This window comes from Sphaeramia orbicularis, chromosome 14 (genome assembly GCF_902148855.1).
Source record: "Sphaeramia orbicularis chromosome 14, fSphaOr1.1, whole genome shotgun sequence".
Taxonomy (NCBI): domain Eukaryota; kingdom Metazoa; phylum Chordata; class Actinopteri; order Kurtiformes; family Apogonidae; genus Sphaeramia; species Sphaeramia orbicularis.
The window spans coordinates 22,633,737-22,650,552 of record NC_043970.1 but is presented as its reverse complement, the minus strand read 5'-3'; the positions used below and the strand labels follow the sequence as shown (position 1 = coordinate 22,650,552).

At 34.9% G+C, this 16,816-nt stretch overlaps 1 protein-coding gene across 1 annotated transcript in view; it reads right to left on the bottom strand.

Annotated features, from left to right (window-relative positions):
* slc8a4a (solute carrier family 8 member 4a) overlaps positions 1-1,511 on the bottom strand; it is a 43,458-nt gene extending 41,947 nt beyond the window's left edge. The window contains 2 exon segments of the mRNA XM_030154899.1: positions 309-384; positions 714-1,511. The gene's annotated coding sequence lies outside the window, so the exon portion shown is untranslated.
* Positions 1,512-16,816: the final 15,305 nt, after the last annotated feature.

Below are 16,816 nucleotides of genomic sequence, written 5' to 3'. Positions count from 1 at the left end.
CTCTTCATAAATGTTATTTGTACTATCTTGGGAATAAAAAGTCATGAAAACAACAAATACAAGCAAATGAAGCAATGTGTAAACACAAATAGAGACAGACTATTAACAGAAAACATCCAATCCACCTTCAGTTGGACAAATCAATCAAAAATGCAAGCAGTTCTGACGAACTACTGCTGTGCATGCAGTTTCTTTAAATCTCAGCATGATGTAAGACAACAATGAACCCCACAACAACAGGTTTATGTTAAAACATGCGCTTAAACACATAATCTATATTTAATTTTGGGAGAAACTGCATTACTCACCTGGGTGCAGTTATCAGTGAGTCAGCTCAGTGTGGAAGTTGTGGCCTCAGGAGATGAAGTTATCTTTCATATCTCTCTGTAAAAAGACAGGATACCTGAAATTAGCAAATTGTAAAGAGAGTTTTATAATCACCATGAAAACTAAGCAGAAATTATTCCACATTAGAGAGTTTTGGAGAGCTTATTAAAGGCGCGACACGTACAATAGAAGACTGAGCAATTCTTATAGAAATACTGATAAAACATTAGTGTGGCAGACTACAGACAGTTTCAAATCTTTAGTTACAAATAGATTCAAATAAGGTATTGGACATTACAGATGCAACAAAAAATGGTTATCCCTTCAGTGCACGAGGGAAAAACATTGGTCCATTCGGTGCGCACGGTGGTCCCACAGATACTCACAGAAAGCCTTGAATCTGAGCTGGACCCTGGACCCACGGAGCCTACCCTGCACCAGTTCACCAGAGGCAGACACCCCGGGTGCCATTCACACAGCAGACTGGTGTAATGGTGTTGGCTTGTTGCGCTGGTGTCTTGGAAATGACGCGTAGCTATCCACGGTGCCTCTTCGCTATTTTTCTGACAGATACTCTACATCAGCAAACTTAACACTGATGAATTAGTTCCTCTTCTCAAATCCCCCTTGTTCCACCGCGGCGACACCTTCCGCAAGGCTAAGTAATTTTCAAAGAACCCAAACGCGTTTTCAGCTTTATCCTCTCCAGGCTACGTGCGATTGTTGATGCGTAAAATAATAAATTAAATCATTGACTCTGTCCTCTGTCCCGCTTGTATCAGTCAGAAATTCTTCCAAACAGTCAATAAGAAGGAGGCTTTAAAGGTGTTTTTAAAACCGAGAAATGTATACAGTGGAGATGCATCCTTTTCTGTCTGAGCTGCACAGCGCAAAGAACCAAACAGAACTGCACATGAGAGTAGGCGTGAATGAATGGTGAAGGATTGAGAGGACGCAAACCACACAGTACACGGATCAGGACAAGATGGATATCAAGCAGAGGGATGGTGGCGGACAAAAAAGAGGAGTGTGGTGCTATGCAAATGGTAGTCTTGTCTTACTCTTGCGGTGGCCAGCACTGGCACAAGAGACGATGAGCGAGAAGGAAAAGCAGTAACACTGCAGAAACAGGGGAGGAGACGTTCAGAAACAGCGCTACACGCACGGCTGGTCCTCCTGACTGCGCATCAGGAGTCTGGGATTAGTGACCATTTCACTCCTAAATCCCTGTAATTGACTTATTACTGTCATGAGTCATCAACCGTGATAAAGTGTTGTTACCTGGAAGATGATACAATCTTATTTTGGCACAAGGACAGTTACAGATGTTGTCTACGGGTCTGTGCTGTGGGTTGTGTTTTTATTGTAGTCTGGATGCTTTAAAAAAAAAAAAAAGTATTAAAATAAATATTTGTGTTGTAAATTGATGCATCATAAATGGGATGTCTCGTTGATACAAACACACAAATAAAAGTCATCCAAAAAATCCAGATGCTTCTTTCAAACGACTCCTAAATCCTCGTAATTGATCTGTTACTGTCATGAGTCATCAACAGTGATAAACTGCTGCACCCAAAAAGCTGATTTCTTATATCAGTCTTATATCTTCTGGCATCTTACATTCTATTTAAGACAAGTGCAGTGCTGTTGTTTTCTGTAGACTCTGGATTGATAATTGGTTTGTTGCAGTCTGGATGCTTAAAAAGAAAGTATCCAGAGATAAATGTTTGTGCTAATGAGTCAGTGTGTGAAAACAGGAAGGTGTTATTGATTTAAATGCACAAATATAATGACAGACTTAAAGTCCAAAACAGATAGGTGAAAACAAATGTATATAGCTTGCTAGTACCTTATGTCCAAAGGTGATGATAAGCAACGCCTCAAAATCACAATCATTTAGGACATTCCCGACCTTTCAGACACTCCTCTGAATCCTAATGTTAACATACTGCATTATGCATGTTATTGTGGCCTTAGTATATAAGCCTCCTGTCTTGCTCTATGTTAATATGCTGCCTCCAGCCTCCCTGCAATGACTTGTGGGACATTTGAATGGAACAGACCTCATTAATGTATTGTATGATATGTACATCATTAGTGTATTGGTAAACTGTTGTGCATTTTCCACAGCGATAAGGAGTAACAACTTGGGTTCAGCAACTGAGACAACACATCCCATATTCTAATTTGTTGTGTCTGCTTGCAGGTACGTACAACGCCTCCTTCTTCCATTTGTCACAGCTCTCAACACCCTCCCCTTCAACCCTCTTCTTTGCTTCCTCATCCTTCTTTCACTACAGGAACCAGAGGGGACAAGGAGCTCCATCCTAGGAGTTCCTCCACATCTGAAAATCCATCTTCTGTCTTAACATTCATCCAATCCTCTGGACCAGTTTCATTCACCTCTTTGTCATCATGATTCAGATATAATTTGATGCAGTCAGAAAGAGTAATTTGCAGGTACAGACTTAAGCTAAAGAGTTGAAAAAGTCATTTTTGTCATTTAAGGAAGAGAAATCAACATCATCCAGTTCTGGAACTGTCACAGCATCAGAACTAAGAGTATCCTTTGAGGCATACTGCTCCTGGCACTAGAAATATGGCTTTCATTTGGATAAGATTCATTTATTTTATACTGGTGTATGACTCCCTGTAATAATCATAGAGTGGGGGCTGTAGATAACACCCTGAAGAGATTATAGCAAACCTCAGAGAGAAATAAAAAAGATTACACTGAGATCTGGAGAGCAGACAGCACAAGAGGAGGCAGAAAACCCAAAAAACAATGAGGAGGAGAAGCACACACTCTCATAAATTGTGCTCCTGAAGGACAAATCCATTTAAATTCACGTCAGAACCTGTGAAAAGGTTATTACCTGTGGACACACTAACCAGTCAGATCACTTGAACAGTCATAACCACTCATTAAAGTCAGTTGAAAAGTTCTCTTCCCACACAGTGTTCTGTTAAATAAAGAAATGGAAAACACGTACCATGCGTCAAGTGATTCATAGTCCTTCCCACGTCGATAAACAAGAACCAGTGCATTTAATAACAGATTATTAGATTAAATTACAGGTCTAAATATACACAGCAGTGTGGCTTTCAATGAAAACTCAACCACTATCCCTTTATCTTTACATTAGAGCAGAACGTATTGTAAAACAGTGAATAGTGTCATAGCAGCTGATTCACTCTGTGTCAATACAGACGGTGATACATCGCAGTGATGCATTATTCTGTAGATAAAGAGCAGATTAAACCCTGATACTGATGCAGATGTGACTTTACTGACATGAGGAACGAGAGCTGATGGATGGATGGATGGATGGATGGATGGATGGATGCACACACTATTAATAACCTTAATCTCCAAAATCAATTGTGGTATTGGGGGTGATATATACTATAACCATACAGTACAGTTAGGGACTCCTAAAAAATGCAAATATTTTGAAAAAGCATCAGTGACGAAGCAGAAACGATTCTCACACCAGAGGTTTTTTTTTCTACTTAATGTGTTTCCCCACTACTTGTTTACCACAGATCAATACAGCATATTGCACTGTTCTGTGCCACATATTGCATTGCAAGTAAAGTGCTATTTTGTTTTATTCCTTCCTTTATGTACCATCTTAGCAGCTGTAGACTTGGCTTAATAGCAGGTGAAACCCAATATGAAGATGGTTTTATATTCTCTTACAGATGTGCACATGAATATGTTTAAAAAACAAACAGGTTGCATTTGGAAGTTCTGTTGGGAAAGTAAAGTCTGCAGCCTATATTTCAAAGCCTAATAAGAATCTAGGGTTATTAAAATGTCCATTTATATTGATTTCATTGGGTTGGATGATTGTAAAAGTTGGGAGGCTGGTCTCATTGAAGACATTTATACAGATTATAAATGCAATGGAGGCAGAGACATCCAACAGTAGATGTTTTACCTGATTAACTTAGTATTCATACGAAAACTTGATGATATTAGAATACAGATGTGTGAAACAATGAGCTTCATACTCTGACAGACAGACAGACAGACAGACAGACAGATCGATCGATCGAGAGAGAGAGAGAGACAGAGAGAGATAACTTTATTGTCGGTATAAAAATATATAATTTAATATCATTAAATGTATAAGTGTATACTACTACTACTACTACATAAATCTAATTTAAGAACATACTTATTTTCTTAGGCCTGGTTTGTCATGGTTTGCACAGTGTTTCATGTCTTTTAAGTATATTATTCTTCCAAAACATTTCAATTTTTAATGTATTTCTTATGTATTTCTTTGGTTTTTGCACAACCCTTTAGTCAACTCTCTTGTTTTTAAATATGCTTTATAAATAAACTGGATTGTATTATTTTCAATGACTGGATGGATGGATGGATGGATGGATAGATAGATAGATAGATAGATAGATAGATAGATAGATAGATAGATAGATAGATAGACAGACAGACAGACAGACAGACAGACAGACAGACAGACAGACAGACAGACAGACAGATAGATAGATAGATAGATAGATAGATAGATAGATAGATAGATAGACAGACAGACAGACAGACAGACAGACAGACAGACAGACAGACAGACAGACAGACAGATAGATAGATAGATAGATAGATAGATAGATAGATAGATAGATAGATAGATAGATAGATAGATAGATAGATAGATAGATAGATAGATAGATAGATAGATAGATAGATAGATAGATAGATAGATAGATAGATAGATAGATAGATAGATAGATAGATAGATAGATAGATAGATAGACGGACGGATGGATAGAGAGACAGTTTGTTGAGGTAACATTTCCAATCGAAGCTAAGAATTTCCCAGACACGGCAAGCCTGATGACTGTTCTTTTAAGCCACCTCCGTCACCTCAGCATCCACCTGTTGGCTCCAGGAGGAAGATATTTATTTATCAGTCCACAATATCTTCATGTAAACACACCTGTGGCGCTGCCAACCTTAAATATATTCTACTGCTGTAATGAGACATCCCAGACGTGAGTTGTGCTTCAGGAACTATTCTGTCATAATTTTTATTTTCCAGTCATAGGAGAGAAGACTGGACTTATATAGTAAACTGAAATGAAATGTTTTACAGTGCCAATAAAATCAAAACAAATAATTAACATGTGCAAACACAAAGGGTTTGAGACATCCCTTGTACATACTGTAACATCTATTCAGCACCTTGGACAGCTCCGTAGAATACACTGAATTCAAAGGGGGGAAAAACACCAATTATGGTTGAAAATGACAACAAATATAGAGTTTCTTGGAACCACAGCCATGAGAACGCAGACATTTCTGAATGGGAAACATTTTTCTTCTATTATTATGTGTGCAAGTCGCTAAATGTCTCAGGGAAAGTATGTATTACACACACAAATGCACACTCAACATGGTCACAATACCAAGAAGCACAGTGTTGTAGTGATGACACATTTATCAGATATGAACATGAGCACATACATTACATTGCAAACTATTCTTTCTTAATATAAATAGACACATAAAATGTTCCCTTCAAGATTACAAATACACTTTAATGATTAAAATTCAACAACAAGAACTCATCAAACATTTAATAATTAATAATGTGTAATGATGGCTTAATCTTCATGTTGTTGTTTTGGTCAGATTATATCGGTTTGATATTTGTTATTTTATGAGACATTTTCTATATTTTCAGTAAAGTGTTCCAAAACTGCTGTAAAGTGGGTGACAGTTTTCTGCTGTAATAAGATAAATTCATTGTGCTGATGCCAGGAGCCTTTTGTGGGTTGTGCTCCATAAAACAGCTGTGGCTTCATTTGCATTTTTGCATTTACTCTGACAATCAACTCTGGCTCATTGCTGCATTCGGATGGGTTGGGCTTTGCCTTGTGACAAAAATAAAGAAAATTCATTCTCTCTCAGTCTCTTTCCTGAAGTCGTATCACCTCCATTTGAGCCGTTCTTTACCATTTACCTTGCTCTGAGGCGCCCGTACACTTCTATTTGCTCTAGTGGTGTTAAATTGACCCTGACCTTGGTGGCTTATGTAAGATAAAAACAGCTAAATTGCAAACTTTTATGACACACTTCTAACTGTATGTGTACAGGCAGCTTGTGAATTTATTTCTAATGTCATTAAAACGTTGACCTGAACTATATTTATATTTACCTTAAGTAAATTTCATTAAGCAAATCAAGAAATCACCTCTTTTTCACTCTTGTATTATGTATTTTTCTATTATTTGTTTAAGTCGTAGATCAGTGTGGATCATTTTCTAAAAATATGCATTTTTTTCAATGATTTTATGATGTTCCTCAGATGGCATTTTTGTTTTTCTTAAACAGTCATGAAGAAATACAGATTACATTAAAATTGCATCAGATCTTCTACAGCTTTAGTGAAGTCTACCCTTGTTTGTTTGTTGTCAAGTTTTATTTGAGCTGAATTATTATTACTTAAGAAAAATAAAAATAAAAACCAGGCCGATAAATACACAGAAGAATTCTTTCACATCTGACATACTGGCTTCACAAGTAAAAAAAAACAAAACATGAACAAGTCATTTAAATGTTGTTTTAACTGGACTCAAAGGACTCAATGTTTCATATCTGTTAGAGGCTAAATCCATCCTTGCTGAAATAGTTTTTGTTGCTATGGTAATGTCATAGCTACAGTGTATTTATGGACGCATCTCTTCATAGTTACCATCACACAAAGATATTTCCTGCTTGTAATAAACTAATTACAAATGGTATTATTTATTGTGATTTTAGATTTTGTTTTAATCTGAAATTGATTCTGTGACAGAGGATTAGCATTATTGTTATTATTATTATTATTATTATTATTATTATTATTATTATTATTATTAAGAAAATTGAACATAAGATTGCCTTTTAAACATAAGTCAATAAAAACATTAACTTCAGAAAATTCTACCAAATATTAAATTAAATCACAGATTTTAACAAATATAACCAAAACTAAATAATTTTAGCAGAAACAAAAAAAAACAACATCAAACAGTGAAGAGGAAGATGGATTTAATTTTCTCATTGTAAGGCACCATTTCCAGTCATTTAGTTTTCCACCTCTTTTTATTGTCTTTAATTAAGTAATATTTGAAACATTTAAAGAAGTTTAATGAAGTGTTGAAGATTAAGGAGTTGTTTTTTTCTGTTAAGCAAAATGTCTAAAACATGGTTTCAGCACAATACATTTATTGTGATTTATTTTTACCATTTATGCAAAATCTCTGAAAAATGGAGAAAAATAAAATAATGAAATAAATTAATAAAAGTTAATTTACAATGTTATTGAATAGACCTAAATTGATAGAATAATTATTAAAATGCACTAAAATGACTCTTGATAAGTCTAATTAAAGTTTACTCAGCGCTTTAGTAGCTGTTGTAAACAACAAAATGCAAAACAGAAGAACTAAATGAACAAACTAAGCAAACATTCACAAAAATGAACAAAATGATTAATACAATGAATTAAATAGTCAAGCCAATGAAGAAACAAACAAAAAAATTCTACAAAATAAAGAAAATAATCAACACAATGAACAAAATTATAAGCAAAATGAATTGTAATAAACACAATAACTGAAAATTAACAGAAATAATGAACAAAAAAATTCAAAAACTGAAGATAATAATCAATAAAATGAACAAAAACCAACACAGTGAATTAAAGAATCAAGAAAATAATCAGCAAAATTAACAAAAATGAATATATTAATTCAAAACAATGAACAAAAAGATATAAAATATATTACATTAAACTAATTGCCAAATGCACACATGATTAATGATAAATGATCAACACATTTTAAAAGTGAAGAAAATAAACTATAAAATGAACAAAACATGAAAACGTGAATATAACTGCCAGAAAATGGGCAAAATGATCAAAAACATTGTCTAACAATGAAGAAAATATTTATCAAAACAAACAGAAGTATTTAAACATTAAAATAATAATTAACTACATGTAGAAAAATGAGCAAAATTATTGATAAAATTAAAAAAAAAAAAAACTAAACATGGACCTAACATAAAGAATAATCACCCAGTGTACATAAAATCAATGTAAGTAATCGACAAAGACTAAAAATGAATTTTTAAAAAAAATGCAAAACTAGAACACTAAAACAAAATAATACTTATAATGGGTCCCCTTTCCCTTCCTTTTCACAGTGAATAAATTCTAGATTGACTTGATAATGATAATGAACTGGTGACATTTTGCTGAGCTGGTTTTACAGATGTTTTCCTGACATTCAGATGGGTCATTAAACGCCTCATCCTGCTGTGACATAACACCGTCTTCTGTCAGACACAAGAGCATCTGATGTAAAACTGTTAATGAGGAGCTGTAAACTAAAACCTATGCCATAGATTTTAATGTCTGCGTTCTCTGCCCCCATGAGTGACCCTTACCTTCTGCTTTTGCATCGTTTGGAAAATCAATAATGCTGTGAGAATAACATTTCATTACAAAGACCCAAAGGGCACGGGGTCAGGACACATTACATCGATCCAGACCTGCTTCTCTAGTTCTGCTGGTACCAACACCGACCACTTCCACACCTCTGTAGCCTCCACATCTGCAGGAATTGTTGTAATATTTCACTTAAGGCTGAGCTCAGCAGCTCAGAGGAACAGATTTGGCTGTGGTCAGACTTTCATGTGACAGGTGTTAATGACTTACAGTCCAGATTGTATACATTTAGACATGACCTCACTGTTATATAACAACACTCTTCCTTATGTTCTTCATCTGAGTAATGCTTTTCTCTCCTTCAGATGAGACACCACGTTCACCTGAAAAGCCCTCGAAGGAACGGTAAATTCAGTTTTGAGGGTCATTTGTAAATCTACTGGGGCTTGAACATCTAATGAGACCATCTGTTGCAGCCTCGGCCTCATTCGTGTCTCCACCTTGTGGGCGATTTTAACACTGTCAGTTTTCATTAGCAGTGTCACACCCATTAAAAAATACTCCCATCATCTACAGACACAAACAACAGATAAATCAGCCAGGAAAAAAAAAAAAAAAAAAACAGGCCTCTCCTTACATCTTCAGTCTAAATATCATCTGAATATGATGGTTCAGCTAAACAACAGATTAAACTAGTTAATTTAGTTTAACCCATAAAGACCTAGTGTTACTTTTGTGGCATTTCCAAAATATTTTTTTCACTATATTTAACTTTTCTTAAGTGATTTAGTACAATTTATTATGACATAACCCTTTGCATTTTGTGTTTTTTGGTGAACATCATGTATTTTCCTATATTTAGTTTACTGATTATGTAGATTAGGGGTCTCAAATATGCAGCCCGGGGCCAAAATGTAGCTCACCAAAGGTTCCAATCCAGCCCCTGGGATGAATTTGCAAAGTGCAAAAATTCCACAGTCAAGGCTGTGGAACTCATTTTAGTTCAGGTTTCACATTCAGACCAATATGATCTACAGTAAAATAATAGCATAATAACCTTCAAAAAATAATGACTCCATATTTTCTTCTTGGTTTAATGTGAAAAAAATATTACACTATGCCTATAAATAATGACAACGTAAAATTTTTGACGTTGTTTTAGTGCAAAAAATAACATTAAATTATGATAATATTTACATTTACAAACTATCCTGTAACAATAAAATGTGAATAACCCAAACAAATATGAACCTGAAATGTCTAAAGAAAATTAAGCACAATTTTAACTATTTTCTGCCTGTTACTAAGTGTTTAGTGTCTTTGCAGGTTCGATCCATAATGCACATGTGTAAACAGTAAGTTGAGGCATAATGTTGTTAAAATTGCACTTATTTTTCTTAAGAAATTTCAGTTTTTTCAGGTTATTCAGATCTTTTTTGTTTGGATAGTTTCTAAAGTATTTTCATAATTTAATGGGGTTTTTTTGCACTAAAAAAAAGACAAAAATTTGGAGTTGTCATTATTTATAGGTTATTATGCTATTATTTTACTGGTCCGGCCCACTGGAGATCAAATCAGGCTGAATGTGGGCCCTGAAAGAAAAGGAGTTTGAAACCCCTGATGTAGATGTTCATAAAAGTTCAGATTAAAGTTACAGTTTATCATATCAAAACCAGAGAAAACTGAAGAAAAAGTGTCTTTTTCAGTCCAATCTCTCAGTAACTGAATTTAACCCAGTGTCTCCATCCACTGTCACTGATCCCACTCCGTGGGTTTTACTGGTGAATTAATGTTATAGAAGATGACAGTGTTTCCATGGTAACTATGGAGCCTCTGAACGTCCAATTGGGTCATATCTGATGACCATGAAAAGATGAATAACTGTATTTTACACCAATTATTGACATGGATTTATAGGATTAGTGGATCAACAGGTATTAAACAGTTTAGGTCAGTAGATGGTGTTGGTTGTTGGTGGCTGTTTGGGTCTTTATGGGTGAATTTTGCAATGTTTCAACTCTACTGTTTCATGTTCATCAGCATCACAGTGTTCAAAGACAAAAAATAAAACCAAAGTATAATGTCTTAGCATTTAGGGAAAAAACATGACAGATCAGGTAATTTATTCATGTGAGAAATTAACATCAAATCAAAAAATAATACAAAAAAACCTAACATCTTGTTACAACTAATATCAACAAAATAGTCAAAAGAAGTTGAGGCTACATTAATTTGGTGTTAGACCCGCATAAACCATTTTTTGGTAACTTTCAAATGAATTTTTCTCTACATTCAGCCTTTCCTAAGTAATTTATCAGTATTTTTCTTATAAAATTACCCTCTGCATTGGGCATTTTTTACTCAAACTCAGGTACAGTATGTTCCTATATTTAATTGACTGATATTGTAGAAGTTCATAAAATGTCATGAAAAACAAAATAAACTGAAAAAAGGAGACTTTTTCAGTAGAATATATGATTAACTCAACATTAAAACAAGCATCTGCAACCACTGTTATTTTTTATCTATTGTCATGGGTTTAACTGGTGAATCAATGTTGTAGAAGATGATGGTGCTTCCGTGGTAACTACAGAGCCTCTGAACGTCCAAATGGGTCATATCTGATGACCACAAAATGCTGAGAAACTGTATTTTACCTGAATCATGGTTAGTGGTTCAACAGTTATTAAACATTTAGATCAGTAGATGTTTTTTGGTGGCAGTTTGGGTCTTAAACTTTCAGTAATTTTAACATAATATATTCAATCATGAGTTTGAGCTTCAGTTTTGTTGTTAAAGAGCTTGAAAGTCTATACGGTACATCTATCTAACTATAATACTTGTATTCTACTGCTCAGAGTTTTTCGATTTATATTATTCAATATCAGTAATCAGAGGTTCACCCCAAACAATCTGTACAATACATAACATCCTCTGTCCTTTGGTAATGGATTCAGCTGGGGGGGCAGCTGTGGACTCTGGTGGCTGTGGCGCCTTCTTTCACTGGGGTCTGCTACTTTCTGGTGGTGGGGGTCCCAGTTAGCCCTCTCCCACTGGTTGGGATGCAGTGCTGTGTTGCTAGCACCTGGTTGCCAGGGTCGGCGGCTGCCTCCTGGTGCGGATGGCTCCCTGAGACAGCGCCTCCTCTTTTACTTTTTCTTTCTGGTCCTCCTGTGCTCAGTTACTCTTTTTAAGTATGTGTGAGCTTGTGGGTGTGCATATGTGCATATGTGCATATGTGTGTGTGTGTGTGTGTGTGTGTGTGTGTGGGGGGGGTTCCTGATTTTTAAACTTATATGTAAAGCACTTTGTGCTACATCCTTAATGTATGAAAAGTGCTATATAAATAAAGACTGACTGATTAAAATGTATTTTAAAAAAAACTCCATCTAAAAAAACTTCAACAAAGGGAAAACAAACAAATGAATGAAATCCTCTTCTTCAGCAAAACAAAGGTGTTCCGGAATATTTTTTAGACAAAACCAGGCTAAACCAAGAACTAACTTAACAAAAACAAGCAAACATTCACAAAAATGACCAAAATAGTTAACAAAATGAATTAAACAGTCAAGCAAATGAACAAAAAGTTAAATAAATATTTAACAAAATAAAGAAAATAATCAACACAATGAAGAAAATAATCAGCAAAACAAATTGCAATAAACACAATAACTGAAATGGATGGATACAAAATTAACAAATAATGAACAAAAATTAAAAAAAAAAAAAAAAAAAAAAAGGATGATAATTTTGGAGATTTTTCTTGCCGAGAAGGAGGGTCTAAGGACGGGGGATTCCATTTACTTCACCGACTGTTTAATACCTGATTACTAGACTGTTTGCTTATTTTCATTGTGTCTTTTTTTTTTTTTTTCTTTAATCAATTCAAGGTGACTGTTGTGATATTGGGCTCTATAAATGAAACTGCATTGAATTGAATTAATGAAATGAAGGTAATGAAAAAATGAACAAAATCCAACTAAAAACAAGTTCAATTGATGTTGTAGAATCCAACTTTATTTGTAAAGCACTTTAAAACAACCACAGTGGACCAAAGCGCTGTACAGAAAAATAAATAAAAACCAAAATAACAGAGCAAAATACGAAAATAGATTAAAAATAAATAAATAAATAAAAACACAGAAGAATGGATTAAAAAAAGAAGAAAATGAAGATGAAGATGAAGATGAAGATGAAGATGAAGATAAAGGGCAGATAGCCCCTCCCCAAACTGTAGCAAAGGCCACCCTTTTGGCGACCAGTTAACATATTGAGGTGCATGCCGTTGGAAGTTGGGATGAAGCTGGAGTACCCGGAGAGAACCCACACAGACATGATACTTATAATATAATTACATTAACTATAATATGCAGTGGTCAGCAATGTCGTCTCACAGCAAGAAGCAAAAAAAAAAAAAAGCAAAAAGCTGATGTGGGCTTTTCTGTGTGGTGTTTACATGTTTTCCCCATGTCTGTGTTCTCCACCATCCAAAGACATGCACTTAACAGGCTAAGTGTTCGATCTAAAGCGCCTGTAGGTGTAAGTGGCTGTTTATGTCAGCCCTGTGATGAACTGGCAACACATCCTGGATGTTCCCCGCCTTCACCCATAGGTAGCAGAATATAGGTTCTGGCAGCCAATGCCGTTCGGAAAATGGATGGATGCAGCTCTTTTATGGAATACATTTACATATATAGTCTGATGTACTGTCCTCCCAAGTCACCCTGCATCGGAAAACTCTTGCATCTCCTAGCAAGAGTCATGTAAAACTGTCTAGATCTACCACTGGATTAAACATTACTGAATGTTTTACCAATAACCTAAAAAAGAAATGAGAAGAAAACACTTTAATGTTGAAAGAGGTCAGGATGTGGTCTGCTGTGATTAACAAAACATCAGGAAACAGCTGTAAGAGATGCAACCAGCATCTTTGTTAAAATCAGCAACAAAAAAAAGGCCTGTAACTTTTTTTTTTTTTTTTTACCTTACACACATAAAAAGGTAGTTGCATCAGAGTCTTCATCGTGAGTGAAAACACTGAAACTAACTTTGAGGCTTGTGATATCAGAGACTTTTTGATGATCAGAGTGTGTTAACGGCTTTGACATTTTTATTACATCTGTAATATTGAGTTTCACATCATACAAGGTCTAAAGTCATACCAGTGCAAGTGTGGATACACAGAACATGCAGGATCTTATTCTCACCACTAGAGGGCAGCCTGAAGTCAACTATAATTCAATAAACAAAGCTATGTAGTTTATGGGTTAAAAGGCACTGGAGGATAAAACCATCCTCCTAGGTTTTATAAGAGATTTCATGATATATTTATGTAAAAATCCAACATGGGTTCAGCACATACACAGAGTCTCCTGCAGGTTCAGTACAGAACTGATGCAGAGCTTAGCAGTTTAATGAAATTAGAGATTTAATGAGCTAAATCAGAGCAAACTCACAGTGTTAGTTTTAGGGGCCAGAGGACTAACCTCGGCTTCCATTTGATGGTTTCGGTCCAGACTGTCCCATGTGGTGTTAAATTACTGACCAAAGCTGGAGCCAAAACCTCTGTGGTCAGGGCTGCACATCAGCACCTGTAGCATCATCTAACCTCCAACTCATTAACTTTTATGTCCCTGGTTTGACGATTTAACAGCACAGCTAACACCAGATGGGAATGTGTTTATATAAAAAGATAACACCTTGACACAGTTTGACCAGACTGTAGGAAATCCCCGAGCAGTGACAACACAACAAATCAAAATAGACCATCGACTCCTGCTTCAGTGCTTCCACACTAACCCAGATCACTAAAAACCATCGATCCACTGCTCTGCACTGGGACCAAAGTTTGGTTTTCCGTGATGAAGCAACTCCTGCACAACCCAAAACAAAAGACATACAGGTGGATGTGTGGATATCTTATTTTTCACTTTTTGTCCTTAACTTTTTCTTTAAGTCATGGTGTAATGCCTGGAGCTGAGTGTCAAACATATGGCCTGGGAGCCAAAAGAGGCCGTCAAAAGTTTCCAATCTGGCCCAAATGAAATTGCGAAATGCAAAAATTCAGGCATGTCAAATTTGTTTTTGTTCAGGGGTCACATCCCAATTTAATCTGCACTAAAACAAAGAGAAAATTTTGGAGTTGTCTTTATTTACAGGCTATGTTATTTTACTGGTCTGGCCCACTTCAGATCAAACTGCTCACTTCAGATGAAGAACTGCTATGTGTTGTTGTGTTGCTTGTTCGGTCTTCCAGTGTTGCTGGTACCTGGTTGGATGGAACTGGAGGTACTGTCCTGTCAGTGTCACCCATCTTCTCCCCTAGCACCACACTATATTATTTTGGAGCTTTGACTTATTATATCCTCTTATTGCACAATATATATTTATATATATATATATATATATATATATATATATATATATATATATATATATATATATATATATATATATATATATATATATATATATAAGCAGGTGCTAAATTAAGTGGAGACTGTTCACATACAATAGCTATGATGCAAATTAGTGACATTAATTGTGATAATAATTGGCAAAATAGTAATTAAACACATTTCCCATTCTCAGGTATGTAGATTATCTAACTGATGCTACTATTGATCAGTTCCTCCAGCCAACAATCAACAAAAATGATCCAAAAATCAGTAGAATGTCATGAAATGAACAATACTATTACTGACACAGGGCTTTGAAATGGATTCATGAATGTCAGGGATCATAGACAACCAGGTAAAATATGTACATTTACAAAAAGTGTTGAGCAGCATCACGACAATAACACTGGAATAATCAGGTAAATTTGTGACATTTGATTACAAAGGGTTATAGTTTAGTTTGGTGTTTAGTTTCATGGTTCCCTGCTGGTTTTATTAGTAGAATGATGTCATTTTTGGTTAGATTTATTAAATGAGTCGCCTTCTGTTAAATAAACTTCTTTTTATTTTACTCTTTGCATGCACTCTTTTTATTTGTTATGATTAGCGAGATGACAACAACAGGTGATAGTGTAACTTTTATGTCTGTATTAGATATAGAATGATCAGCAGACAGGATATTTTCTATCAGTATCAGCAGAAGTTGCTGCCAATAGCTGAAAGATAATATTAGACTTTTTACCTGGATATGCTAAATTTGAGGGAAAAATGGCTCAAATAAATAAACAAATACATTAAAAATTGCTCCTATTTATGTTTTTATGCTTCGTTTTATGTTCAGTTCCGCATTAACGGAATAATTATTTCGACTTTGACATTCAGTTCATTAGTTATTTCATTACTAATTCCATAAAAGATAACTTCAGGCGCATTTTCAGTGTCAGTTTTTTAATGTGAATGATGCCATTGTCAGTCTCATCCAGATCCAAACCTGTTTTTTTCTGTTGTTATTATATTGGCCTATAAAAATTCACTATCAGTAAACCTGTCCAATGTACATGTTAATTCTTACAAATATGGAATGTGTAAAAGAATTAAGAATTTGTTTGTTTACTTAGCTGAACGCATCTAAATGCTATTACACTTAAAGAAGAAACCTTGAACCTGACATATAACGCTGTATCTATGATCATTAGTTGCAATAATGTGCATAAGATTGATCAGTTCTATTGTCAGTGTAATGTATTGATGTTTCAGCTACACAATTCACACAAAGTCAATACTGCACACATATTTATATTTTTTAATTAAAATCAATGTGTAGATATTTATAAAGGAATGAAAATTGGGCAAATAATATGAGAATAAGCTATTAAAAAAAAAAAAAGAAAGAATCAGTAATGACATTTGGAAATATTTTAGCGCCGCAATCCTAAGAAAAAGAAGAACAATAACTAAAATAGAAGAGAGGTGGAATAAATGACCAGTGATTGAAAGCAACATGGTTGTCAATTTCATTAAATGACAGATGAAAATAAGCTTTGAGGGGAAAAAATGAATAAATGAATGAGCGAAACAGTGAGAAAAACAGACAAAAGGGAAAACATTTGCTGCCTGCCCTGC